The 13,958-nt window shown below is 38.3% G+C and overlaps 1 protein-coding gene across 1 annotated transcript in view; it reads right to left on the reverse strand.

Annotated features, from left to right (window-relative positions):
• Nucleotides 1-7,305, reverse strand: part of lrrc4cb (leucine rich repeat containing 4C, genome duplicate b) — a 30,004-nt gene extending 22,699 nt beyond the window's left edge. The window contains exon 1 of the mRNA XM_017458724.3: nt 6,645-7,305. The gene's annotated coding sequence lies outside the window, so the exon portion shown is untranslated. The remainder of the gene's footprint in view (nt 1-6,644) is intronic.
• Between the last annotated feature and the right edge of the window lie 6,653 nt (nt 7,306-13,958).

Raw genomic sequence — 13,958 nt, forward strand, 5'->3', positions numbered from 1 at the left:
TAGAGCTTTGTATCATTTATCATTAATACTGAACAATCCAGGAAGAGTATTAAGGGTGATTCTATGATTAAGGTGTCATTTATTTGTAGTAACATCATTTTAACATTAAATCTACTGTAAGAAAAGATGCTTTTAACCATTCAAAAATGTGTTAACCCATCTCAGGCAACAATATAAAAGGTTTATTTTCTGAAAATGGTTGCATTTTGCTCTTAAATGAGTAACAGGGTTGAATTTTTTTTAGCATAGAATTAGCAAATACACAAAATGTGGTTAACTAGCAACCATTAGCATGGATGACATTCTAATCCAGTGTTCACCGGACCGCTTCATTGAGAGCTAGCTTCCAGCGGGTTTTTAACTCCAACCAAACTGTAACACACCTGTTTTAAAGAACTGCTTACAGCAATGATTAGATGGTCAGGTGGGTACAATTATGGTTGGGGATAAAATCTTCAGGAGAGTAGATCTCCAGGAACAGGGTTAGTGAGGACTGCTCTTATGATTTGCTAATAATTACTAATAATTTACTTTAATTCTATATTTGGCGCAACAGATTTGCGTTTCAATAGTCAATATCACAATATCATTAAAATATGAAAACATAATGTACATTTCCTTTTTCCCATGATCTTCAGGAAATACTAATGAATATAATAAATATAATTTAAAATTTATATATATATATATATATATATATATATATATATATATATATATATATATATATATATATATATATATATATATATTTTAAAATATATTTTTATTTAATGACTTCTATATTGTCGAGTCAGTGCAAAAACATTTTAGATTTGCAAACATTACTTTTCCAGCACAGAAGTAAATGTTACAGAAAAATGTTTGTATGTCAGTAAAGAAAGCAGCATATTATGTAAGAGACACTTTTCAGACAATGGCTGCTGGGTTTTGCTGAAAAAATAAGAAGCAAGTGCAACAGTCAAAATCTCCAGAAGAACTGGGACTGGTTCTGCAAGATGCTGAAATAAAACTTACCAGCTCATTTCCTTATAAAACTGTAGAACGTGTATCTGAGACTACTCTTTTTTTTAACGAGCAAAGGGTCATCAAACTAAATAGTGACTTTGTTTCATTCACTACTGTTTATTACTGCACTTTATATTTATATATATATATATGTGTGTGTGAGTGTACATACACCCCCCCAACACACCCACACAGTATCTACTATCTACTCAGTACAGAAGCTAGACACAAACATTCCCAATATTAATTAGTGTTTAGATTAAAAACATGCATCATTACATCTGACATATGCCAGAAAAATATAAATACTGTCATGGCGGTCACAGCACTGAGGAACAAACTACTGCCATATCGACACAATCCTTCAAATCCGACAAACAATCCTTCCATATGATGACTTATTGTATGTGAGACTGACATGTACAGTAAAGCATTGTATACCATTGTGGTTTGGTGATTGGTTCATTGCATCATCCTGGTTCTGTAGGTCAGCATTAAAGATGGCTGAGTTTCTCATACGAACGCCAAAATCAGCAACTCGTTGTACCCTGCTGAGTTTCTTCAGTAAAGCATGCTGGCAAATATCAGCTATTAGTGTGACACATTTGGCTAAACAGCCATTTTTATGTGTAGAGGATTATTTTATATACAGCCAGATATTTTCTGAAGGCTTTTTCACTCAGTGCTCATATTAAAATAGACTACAGTAACATCTAATTCTACACTAGTGATTTTTTTCTTCAGTGTTCATGGTCTATGTAGTATATTTCACTACTGATTATAATACAGTTGTACATATATAGATTTTTTATACACGTGACAGCATTGTTATTAACAGCCAAAAATATAAAAGTTCGGTAAAGCAAAATGGAAGCATGTCAAATGGATCAATAGGCACAATAGTGCAGAGTAAAAATCCATTTACACTTCACAAAAACTGCCGTAAGCATGTCAGTGTCCAAGATGGTTTTGATCCTACAGTCATGTTCCATATACATCAAGCATTTTTCCTAGAGAGGAACACATGCATTTTCAGTTCAATGCAGTTCAACTGTATTTGTATAGTGCGTATGAGAATCAAGTTTGTCACAAAGAAGCGTTACAGAAAGCTGGATGCAGATTTAGATCCATAATGAGTAAGCCAGGGGCAACAGTGGCAAGGAAAAACTGAGACAACATGAAGAAACCCTGAGAGAAACTACACTATAAAAACACCAGCACAACAATGGCACCCATTCTCATCTGGGTGACAGCTGGATTATAAACCATTAATCTCCCACAGTTTTATACTATAAGGTGCTGTTTATAATAGATGTGTTGAAAGGATGTTCAGTATGAGCATTATAGTCTTTATGACGACAGCAGCAGTTATGAAGTCTACAGTATCCAGATGAGATTTTTCACTGAAGAAAGGATGGGACTTGGGAATAAACAGGTTTGGGAGGTGCAATCTTTAAGGTATTCATGTGGGACCAGCCACAATAGCACAAAGTGAGACTAGGGATGTCACGAGAACCGATACTTTGGTACCAAGTCGGTACCAACATTCTTAAAACGTGACGATACTTATTTTTCTGGAGTAGCGTTGGTACCAGATTTAATGGAGGTACCGGGGTTGCAATTCTTCCGGACCTGATGGTGGTAGCAAATACGGGCAAGTGTTTTAGTCAGTCCACAAGTGGTGATGAAGAAGAACAACAACTACAAACACACGGGGAAAAACTACAGAAGTTTAGCGCCACCGCGACTCGTTGAGAGGAAATGTGGTATGGAATATGTAAATACTTCGCATTCGAGGCGGATGACAACAAAGCGAGGAAAAACCAGGAATTTGACACCTGAAAGACGGTCCTATATTATGTTTGTCTGAGGCAGCTGGCATTGTGGCCGTGAAACCAGTTAACGTTATGCTCCATGTAATGTTTGCGATAGCCAGTTATTTGTTAACGACGCTAACACATTGCAGTGTTATAAACTACCTCCTAATGGGCCACCATGCATCGCCATTCAGCCCGTGTCCTGTCAGCAACATGTAGCCTAATGTCACTAATAATTATTCAAATGTTAATGCTTTTAATAAATCTAATGCTTGCATTCAGAGTATAAGGTATGTGTGTGTGCGTGTGTGTGTGCGCGTTTAGGAGTGCACCTCTACTGTAGCCTCCACTCATTGTCAGACAGTAGTTGATAACTAAAATCTCTCTCTCTCTCTCTCTTTTTGCCAGTATCAGCCAGAGGAGGATGTCCTCCAGGAGAGTTTTTAATTTAATTTTTTAAATTTTATTTTTACACCACACCGTGGTATCGACTTTGGCATCGAGTATTGTGTAGTTTTGGTGGTATCGGTACCGACTAATACATTTTTGGTATTGTGACATACCTAAGTGAGACACACGTGCATCTCAATTGTGCCAATTAAAATTCCACTGGCGTGCTTGTTGTTTTATATTCTGGGGGGACAGATGAATATGGAAACTAACTACATGATTAATAAAAGACCATGAGTTTTTTTAATGACTAGAACAGAGAGCACAGCTGGGTGACTGGCAGGGCCTTGTCTCTATTACCTTAGCTAAATTGAGGATTCAGCTGAATGTGAGAAATTTTTTACTTGAATGGTTCTACATCAGTGGATTTTAAACAGAAACTGCTTTAATGAATTTGCTCACTATTCCCCTGACCTCTTTTTTGCATTTTAAAAGAAGCCACTACACATGATAACTGGCCGCTCTGTTATTAAACTTTTAATGTCTTTTCATGGTATGAGGTGAACTTCCTACCTGACCCATACTAGAGAGGGCTTTTATATAGCACTGGAACAGAACAGAATAGCTTCATGGTTTCATTCTCATTTAAAAAGCATGGATTGCCAAGAAAAATGTGTGCTATTTTGCCTAAATTCCGAGACACACCCACTTTACTATGTTGGAAGCTATTGGTATTTGCTTTGTTTTTCCCTTAGCTGACACATTCCACACATTAACACTCATCCTTGCTGTGGACTTTCAGTCCCAGGACTGCACACTAAACCTTGTTTCTCCGCGCCTACTGAGAGGATACACCATCAATCAAAGCTGCACTTTAGGGGTTTGTAATGTGCAGCCCATGAGTCAGGGCTAAATTCAGGTCATCACCCTGAGAAGAGGAGCAGTGATCTCTAGCTTGTGTAAATGAACCAAATCTCAATCATTTTTTCTCATACAATTTTAGGAGCAATTTTGCAGTTATCTCATATGTTAAGGTTGAAAGGCACTCTCAAAGAAGAAAGCAAAGGTGATTTTGGTTGTCTAAGGTCTAAGTATGATGGCTGTATATTGATTGGAGATGTCGCCATTAAACCATGACATTAAAAGATATTGGCAATTCATTACAGGAATCGTTTATGGAGACCATATGATATACATATGAATTACAAAAGATTTTAAATGACTGAGACTGACAGGTTGTTTTATTTTATGCATAGCTTTATGCACAGACCACAACTGCGATGACAGGTAACACAGGCCTCATCATACAGCACAACAAACATGACTCTCAGGAAAATTTGTACAGCACAACAAACATGACTCTACAGAGCTGAAAATGAACACCCACACCCCAATCTGTTCCATAGCATTTTATACTGGAGTGTAATTTAAATCATTGAAGCCCATGGCAAAGTGGCAAGCACCAAACTGATCTGAGTCAGTAACATTATCATCTAAATGTGATTATGCTTTTAATTTTTAGCAGATTGATTTGGTCTCATCTGCATTGGGATTTTGCTCCATTTATTTAAGCTGGATAAGATGATTATGGAGCAGAATGCACTGAACTAAATAGAGCAGCTGTCAAGCATGTACTATGAAAGACATTGTGATTTTTTTTGCAGCATTTGCAGTTGAAAATGGATAATAATAGACAATTTTTGTCTGCAATCTTGATAATTAAAATGCTTAGCTTGTGAATTGTTTCTGCACATGCAGAAATCTATCATGTATCATATATCACATATCCACTGTTTGTGATGTAGATACCCAACATTGGTTTGTTATGTTTTTTTCCCCATCTTATTGCTGGTTTTTGATCCAGCAATAAGATTTGCTTTCCTGCTTGGTCTCAAGAATCAGAAGAACAAATATAAAGTCAAAACAGAAACACGGCTCTTTTTAAAAAATATTTTCAAGCAGTGCATAAAGTATTTGGTGTTTAATTCATCAAAGGCGTGCCACTTGAAATAAACTGTAGACAGTCTGTTCAACTTGTTTCAAGTGTACATGAGCTACACTGTAGCTTTCAGATCAGGAAAAGAACAGATCTTTCTGGCAGACTATGGGAGATGACATTTATAATTAGTGCATCATTTCAGGAACTGAAATAGATAGAGCAGTACCAGTTAAAAGCAATTATCTCAGATGACTGCCTTTGCTTGATGTCCTTACAAGCAGGCACTGAAACAAGGAGACTTAGCTGCGTCTTCCTGAATCAAGAATGCACAAATGTAGAGATTGAGTCTCGAATATTTATCTACACAAATGTCTTAACCAGCTTGTTAGATTAAAATGCAGAAGCATCCCTGCTTTTCAGTGTTGTTTCGTTTTTTTTATTGCTATTACCAGGGAAGACGGAACCTCCTGTCAAACAGTTCATGCGCAAAAAAAAAAGTATCGGGGAAGCAACAACCCACGTCCATGAATCATACACAGAAAATATGCAATCTTCCGGTACAACCCAGAACCTCGGCCAGCATGTCAGGAATGTAATGCCTACCTTCACCTGGCTGTGGTATAATCAAGAGGGTTAATTGTTGGAGACACAAGGTACAGCCATGTGTGTGAGCTGCCACCTTCGTCTGTGCTTTTCACAATTACCATCCAAAAAACTGTAGGAGACGGCATAATGCTTCCTAGGATGCGACCCAGCATGCAGTTAGATGAGTAATAAGCTGAACACATGATGTACTCAGGACGCCTTTCACCTCATCTACTTATCAAATGCAGCAAAGTGAAGACAGGGACAATCAGAGATACATGGCGTCTCTTTTTTCCTCCTGCGTCTTTGCAAAAGCCTGCACATGTGAACGGAATATGAATGACCCAACGCCATATTCTAGCAAAAGTAACGCTAAGTGGAGCAACAGAAGGGGGGATGGTGGGGGAGGGAGGTGCTGGGATCCAAATTCTACCAGCTTATTTTGGCACCAGCCTTCAATCATGTAGCCAATGACAAGATAGAGAGATTTAAAGATGGGAAGATAGACAGACTGTCTAACCATCTGCTTATCTAGCTGAACGAATAGATAGATAGATAGATAGATAGATAGATAGATAGATAAAATTTTAGAATGCAAAGGTATAAAATGCATGCACTGACATGAAATGTAGAAGTAATATATAACTATAACTGTTTCCCATCACCTACTTACACATGTTCCTTTATTTTTATTTCTTTAAATATGTGGTGTGTCAAGGATAGCAGAATGGACGGATGATCCTCTGCAGCCTCAAGTTAATGTGAAATCCATGCAGGTTTTTTTTTTCTTTTTTCTTTTTTTTTTAGTGAGATATGAGCGCGCGAGCCGGAGAGCCTTTAGCAAGCAATGCAGAAAAAAATAAGAGGAATTTTTTTTTTTTTTTTTTAAAGAATAAATCTATCACCTTCTTGATGCAAACGCAGGGCAGCTCTGATAAATCCCACATCTACATCCAGTGTGTGTTCTCAGCAGGCTCTCTCAGGCTTTATTCCGATGGGAGGGAAAAAAAAATCCCCAAATCCAGCAATTATTAGAAGGGTCCCAGTGTATCAGAGACGGAGATAACGAGTCGCGCGCGATCCATACCTTAAACACGTAACATGCTGACTTGACTGATGCTTTAATGTCTCTCTCTCCCTCTCTCCCTCTCTCTCTCTCTCTTCCTGTCTCTCTCACACACTTACACGTACGCACACTTCTTTCCCATCCTGCGTTATACTCTCTCCAGTGAAACTGCAGTCTGTGGACGGGTTTGTCTCGCGCTTAATGCGGATTATTGGCTTCAGATTAATTAATCAGTCTTTCGCTTCCGATCATCGCGCGCGCTTCTTCCTTGAGACATAACGTGCTGTAGACTCGACTTGAACTTCCTCCTGAATCGTATGCACTCGTCTTCAGTCCTCAGCAAGGGTGCACTTTCTCTCCTTACTCTCCCGACAAGAAAAAAATATAGGCTATATGTATATAGATGTATATATTATGGATGTTTTTCTTTTCTTTCTCAAAGCGGTGAAAGAGAAATGAAGATGAAATCAGGGGAAAGCACACTGCAGCCACCTACAGTGATGAGCATTAAGCGCTGCAGCAGCTCCTCACTGATCCTACAGGGTTGCCAGATCGGAGTGGTTTCACATTAGCACAAAATCATGTCCTTAGCGTAAACTGTCATGGAAAACAAATTCAGTTTGATTTCTTACATGTGATATTACATCCTTCACAGTGGCACAGCACAGTCCCACCAGGATTTCATGAGTTTGTGATCGCAGAAATGAATGCAATTTTTCAAAATGACCGTGATTTTCCCACAAATTTGGGCCAAGCCGCTTCATGTACCGTCATCACAACGTCCTTCGATTCAAAGCCCTCTTCGATTCACATGTGTCGAACATGAGTACAGCTGAAAGGTCTCATTTATCAACAAACATTACTGTGAAAGACTGTGCAAAACATCCATCCATCCATCCATCCATCCATCAATTTCTATAGCGCTTATCCTACAGATGGTCGCAGGAGATCCTGGAGCCTATCACGGGGAACTCTGGTAACGAGGTGGGAACACCCTGGACAGGGTGCAAACCCATCGCAGGACACAATCGCTCACAAACACATTCACACACTATGGACAATTTTTGGAAAAAAAAAAACAACAACAACCAACCTACAGCATATGTCTTTGGACTGGGGGAGGAAACCAAGGGAGGAAACCCTCGAAGGAGGGGGAAAACATGCAAACTCTGCAAACACAGGTCAGAGGTGAGAATCAAACCCCTATTCCCAGAGGTGTGAGGCAAACATGCTAACCACTAAGCCATCATGCCCTCCTGTGTAAAACAATTCAAGTAGTTTTCTGCAAAAAAGCACAAAAAACTCAGCAAGTTGCATCACAAATTCTGAAAAAAAAAGCCACAGCAAAATCAAGCATTTTGGATGAAAAAAATCACAAACAAAACTGTAATCCCGAAAGGACTCACAGGTCCAAGGTCCTGTGTTGTTCATACAGAATTTTGAATGTTCTCACCATGTTCACTTGGGTTTCTGCCAGGTTCTCTGGTTTCCTCCTATTCTCCAAAAACAAGCAGATAGGCAGCTAACTTTGCTAAATTGCCGATAAGTGTGAACAAATGTGTGAATATCTGTGCACATAGTGGCCTGTGATGAACTGCCACCCCATCCAGGTTGTATCCAGGGATTGGATCCAGATGCACTGCCCAGGATTAAGCGGTTACTGAAAATGAATTAATAAATATCCATCCTGCCAGTTTATCTTGATACTTGTTCTGGGATTACAATACCTATATTTGGCAACCCGGGTATGAGTAGTCTCTCAATCACAGTGTAAAGATATTTTGAGCCTTGGTTGAATCTACTACAGAAGGCCAAAAGAACTTCTGTGTGTGTACAGAGAGCCTTTTGTGAGCTGTATGAATTGCATACATTTAATCTACTTCATTAATGACTCACTCTCAGTGTCTCTCAGTCTCTGTGTGTGTGTGTGTGTGTGTGTGTGTGTGTGTGCGCGCGACCGTGGGGACATTTGGCTGGTTCCCACAAAGAAACCTTTTTTTTTTCTAGAAAAAAAAAAAAAACTGAAACTTTTATTAAAAAACCTAAAAGGGATTCTTTGTGATTACTGAGCTTGAAGTTAGGTTTAGATTTAAAAGCAGACACAGCGTTAATTATCTGCATTAATAATTATATCAATGAAAAGTCCTCAGAAGGAGAATAAGATAAATGTGTGTGCGTGTGTGTTTTGATAAGACTGACACAATGATGTAGGATTGCCACCTACCGACATCACCTCAGTTATTCTGCTTTCTGCTCAGTGAAAACCTGAATCATCACGTTACAGTATGTGGTTTCTTTTGACACAAAAGCACTGCAGACATTGAGTTTTTATTTATTTATTACATTTCATTGACTCCTTTTCACAAAAAAAAGAAGACACTAGCAAGCTTTTTTCCATCTTTGCTGTTAGGTTGTCTTCACGTTACTCAACGATGTGCACATTAGTGGTTAGCACGCCTGCCTTGCACATCCAGGCTTGACGGCTTGAACCCTGCCTCTGCCCTGGATACGAGGAGCTTGCAAATTCTCCCTGTGTTTTGGGGGGTTTCCTCCGGGTATTCCGGTTTTCTCCCCAGTCCAAAGACATGCATTTTAAGCTGTTAGGCATGTCAAAATTGTCCGTAGTGTCTAAAGGGGTGTGTGAAAGTGTGTGTGAATGTGCCCTGAGATGGGTTAGCACCCCATCCAGGGTGTCCCCCACCTTGTGCCCCTAGTTCCCTGGGATAGGCTATTGGCTCCCTGTAACCCTGTGTAGGATAAGCGGTATGGAAAATGGATAAATGGATATATGTATGCATTGTATAAGCCTAAATTCTGAGGAAATATAACTGCTATTTAGTATAAATCCTTATTCTTATTAGGGTACCAAGTGCAAGGTATGGGAAACGATAAGATTAACAGATGGATAAATAATTAGTCATAGCAATGTTTCTGTTCTTCTGCTGATGGCAACCTGTGGCTTGTAAAGCCTTGTGGATGAATAAACATTCTCTATGGGCAATGCGTCAGTGGCGCAATGTTGAGTGAGACAGCATGTGCAGGTATGACTCACTAACCCCATTCATGCATTTCATATACTTAGTCATGTTGTTTGTTTAGGAATAAGGAATTTAACATTAAGTATGTAAGTTTTAAGCAGATGTTTAGGTCATTTAAAAATGCACTCAACATTTTGACATTGTTTATTTATTTAGTTATTTATTTAACTCTTTTTCTTTTGTAGATTTGTCATGCTTGAGGTGCATTCATAAGCTCATGTGGTACAATGGGTATGGTTAGTGTTCCCAACAAATACAGGGGGATATTGGTGCTCTGTTTTATGCACTGTTTACCTCAGTAGAAATGCATATTCAGCACTGTACTTAATTTGACTTGCTTTGAGAAATGAATCAAGATAATTAATAAAAAACTTCAGCCAGCCCTAATTGGCACTAGTACATTCTAATAATCTCTCTCTCTCTCTCTCTCTCTCTCTCTCTCTCTCTCTCTCTGGAACAAGTCATAATACAAATAAGTAAAAATTTTAACTGCAGCATAGAGGCCACCTTGCGTACAAACTGAGACAAAAAGATTGCATCATTTTTTTTTGTTAGTACCTACAATCGTGAAGCCAGATTTTTAACAATAAATATTGTAAAATATTGTAAGGGCTGGTTGCACCACTTGGTCTGAGTATCAATTTAAAGCCATTGTTTTTGTCATAAATTGATTTTTTTTTCCCGCTAAGACCAAACAGACAAAAAGCTTATGTCTCAGTGACAGTGTTTTCGTGGTTGCATTTTAAACACTAGATAGTTCATCACAATGGCATGTCTGCTTTGTTATATTTATACAGGCTGTTAGACAGTGATGATATCACCATAAATATATTATGTAAAAGGAGGACTCAAGCTGACTCAAACTTCTCACCACACTCAAATAGTCTTACTATTCCCCCCCCTCTAATTGTACTTTTTTTTTTTTTTTTTTTTTTTAAATATATACTGTATATAGTATGCACACTTATTTTGTATGTACAAATTTTCCATGTTGATTTTTTTTGTTATTGTGATGTAGGTTTCATCACTTGCAGTATTTATAGTATGTAATGAATTTATTTAATAGCATAAATGAGCAAATGGCCAGATATGATGCTTAATGGACAAAGAAAGACCATATTCATGAATGTGAACATGAATCCCTGTCTGATGTATTTACAACTTTCAAATAATCATCCTAAGTTACTGCCTGGTTTAGGTTGCGGTAGTTTAAATTAGGCTACTAGTTTGTTTATATTTAAGGAAAAAGAACCAATTAGACCAATTAGAACATATCGCAGGTATAACCAAAAACAATAACTGTGTGAGTGGGATTAAAAATCAATTCCATATAGATCTCTATTTGTGACTAATTGTGAACTTTCCAGTGTTTTCGGCAGCAGGGCTAACAGGGTTCAAAGGGTTCATATTGAATTCACAGGCAGTTCTGGTTGGTTTAAATACAAATTTGAATTTTAAAAAGCAGATACAGACATGAATCTTTGAACCACTAAACAGATCCAGATACTGCCATCGTGTTGCAGACTATTACCGCACAGATGCTGAAAAATGGAAATGCACACAATGAAAAACATCAGCCTTTAAGGTAAACTCTGCAGTCCTCCAGTTAAACTTACTCCAGAAAACTGTTCTAGCACCCCACTGTAATTGAGGTGCCTTTACAAATCTATGTCATGGATGTTAACATAGCGCACATTAGAAATGTTGAGATAAACCAGACATTATGTGCTTTAGTCCATAGAATCCCTAAAAATACCGCTTTCCAGCCTGCTCCTTTCATCCTTTTTGTCTTATAAAAAGGTGTCATGTGCTGTGTAGTACCTGCAGTTTGTCAGGAGAGCTCCTAAGAGGCAGATTTTCTCAACCTATTCAATGAAAATGAATGTCTTCTCTTAGTAATAGAGTGGAGTTGTATACTGCCGAATGTGTTTCTTTTGTCTCTGCTGATGCTCTGCTTGCCTGAATGCAGCCATACATGAAGTATTTACACAACAACAAAGTAACCCTGTTATGTCACTTCAAACCTTTTTTTCCCTAACATTTCAAAAATAGAGGCTCAGTCTCACCTCCTTCTTGCTTCCTTATTCCGTCTGTGTTTGAAGACTGTGGGGAAGTTATACACAAATTGTACATTTCATTACACTGTATTCATTTCAGCCATATTAGCACTCCCATATGACTCCCTTTGGTCTTAAACTAGACCAAAAAATATCTTGATTCTCCTACCTAAGGTGGTCTAAAACATGGGTGTTGTTAGAACACGGGTAATCATGCTGTACAAGTGCTCATGTTAGAGATGTTCTTGTGTTACATAGTTACATGTATTTTAAAGTTGCAGATGTTACATACTGTAGGTGCAGGTATTAGACAGGTGTTATGTTACACAGGCATAAGTATCACAAATGTCCAGGTGTTACACAAACACAGAGGTGTCAAAGGTGAAGGTACAAGAGAGGCAGGTGTTACACAAAGGTGTAGATCCTGCACAGGTGCTGGTGCTATCCAGGCACAGGTATTACAAAGCTGAAGGCATTACACAAGGCGCTAGTGTTAGACAGGTGCTGTTGAAATGCAGGACCACTTCATTCATATGAAATTCAACAAGATCGCTCTTGCTTTTTGGAATCCCTGTACATTTTCACTGATGCCACTTTTATTGCCATCTAGCTATGTGGATTGGAACTAATCAGATTTCATTTCTCTCTCTATCAGAGGAAAACTGCAGTTGATCTGTAGTGCACATCGGAGGACTTCTGGAGCCATGAGTAGACATTCAGCAGCATTAAACATGCTCAAACATATGTAGAGCAGAGACCAATAAAAAGTTTCTCACAAAAAGGGAAATTATCAGTGTGGGTAATGGTTATATAACTCTTAAGTGAAAACACTTTTATCTTTAAGCACTGGTGATGTAGTTTGACAAATTTGCTACACTCAGCAGTTCCCATATGCTTTGATAGATGAATGAATAAATGTAAAGTACATTTTGTTTCTTTGAATTGAAAATAAAGTGAATGACAAATAAAAAGCAGCCATGCTGGATAGGTGGCTGGCCTTGTGGATAACTGGCTTGATGGATGGATGAATAGATGGATGGATGGATGAATGGGTGGGTGCTGAAGGCACCCAGCTGTGTCTGGATTTGTTTTAAGGACTAAACATGCAGGATGCGATATGGTCTGCTTGTGTGAGTTATATGTGAATGGTGTGCTACACCTTTTCATATGTATCATAATTCATAACACTTTTCACCTTTTTCATGTATCTGAGCTAGCTGGCTTTGGTAGAAAAAAAAATCTATAAACTTTCTTGGATAAACTTCAAGAGGTGATAAGGCAAACAAGAGCCGAGTCTTTCTAAAGACTAGCTGCTAAGACTGACGTTGAATTATTAACAGAGCTGTCCTACTGCTCTTGTCTTTTCCCTGTGTACTTAATTATTAAATGCCTCTTCATAAAGAAGAAAGTCCATATGATAAGGCCCATGCAAAGAGAAACGGATAAGTTGCCTTCTCTGAACTCTTCGAGACCAAACCCATGGAGAATATTATGCTTTTCAAGACCACTTGAAGTGTGAGGAAACGTTTGTATAGATGGTAAGTCACATGGGTCCTACAGCAGGCTGCTTAATCAGCCATGGAATGAACCAAGAAATGCCTGGATTACTGAAACATGCTCTTCTTTAAGCTTTTGCATTCATATCACATATACGGTTGTACATGGAAAATGTTTTTTAGGAAATAGGAGATAAAGCATGGTCAGTGTTACATATTTCAGGGAACATCTTCGCTAGCTGTTTAACAGCATGTCCTAGTTTTTGCTGAATGAACCGGTGCACATTCAACATAATATGGTTTTTGCAGAACACTGGTTCAGTTGTGTAAGAACGCTGAGACACTTTGGCATTTTCTGCTGTCTGCTTCCCACACTATGATTTGTCAAACACATGCTTGGGAAAAAGGGAAAGGTAAATGCCACTGTGGTGTATGTTGCATTCATTTGTTTTTCATTTCGAAATGAAAATGAGAAAACAAGAGCACTGCTTTTTCATTTATTTTTGTTTTTCTTGGAACATAATTGTTGACTAATTGTTAATTGTTTGTACTTGTTTCACCA

Source organism: Ictalurus punctatus, chromosome 27, assembly GCF_001660625.3.
Source record: "Ictalurus punctatus breed USDA103 chromosome 27, Coco_2.0, whole genome shotgun sequence".
NCBI classification, from domain to species: Eukaryota; Metazoa; Chordata; class Actinopteri; order Siluriformes; family Ictaluridae; genus Ictalurus; species Ictalurus punctatus.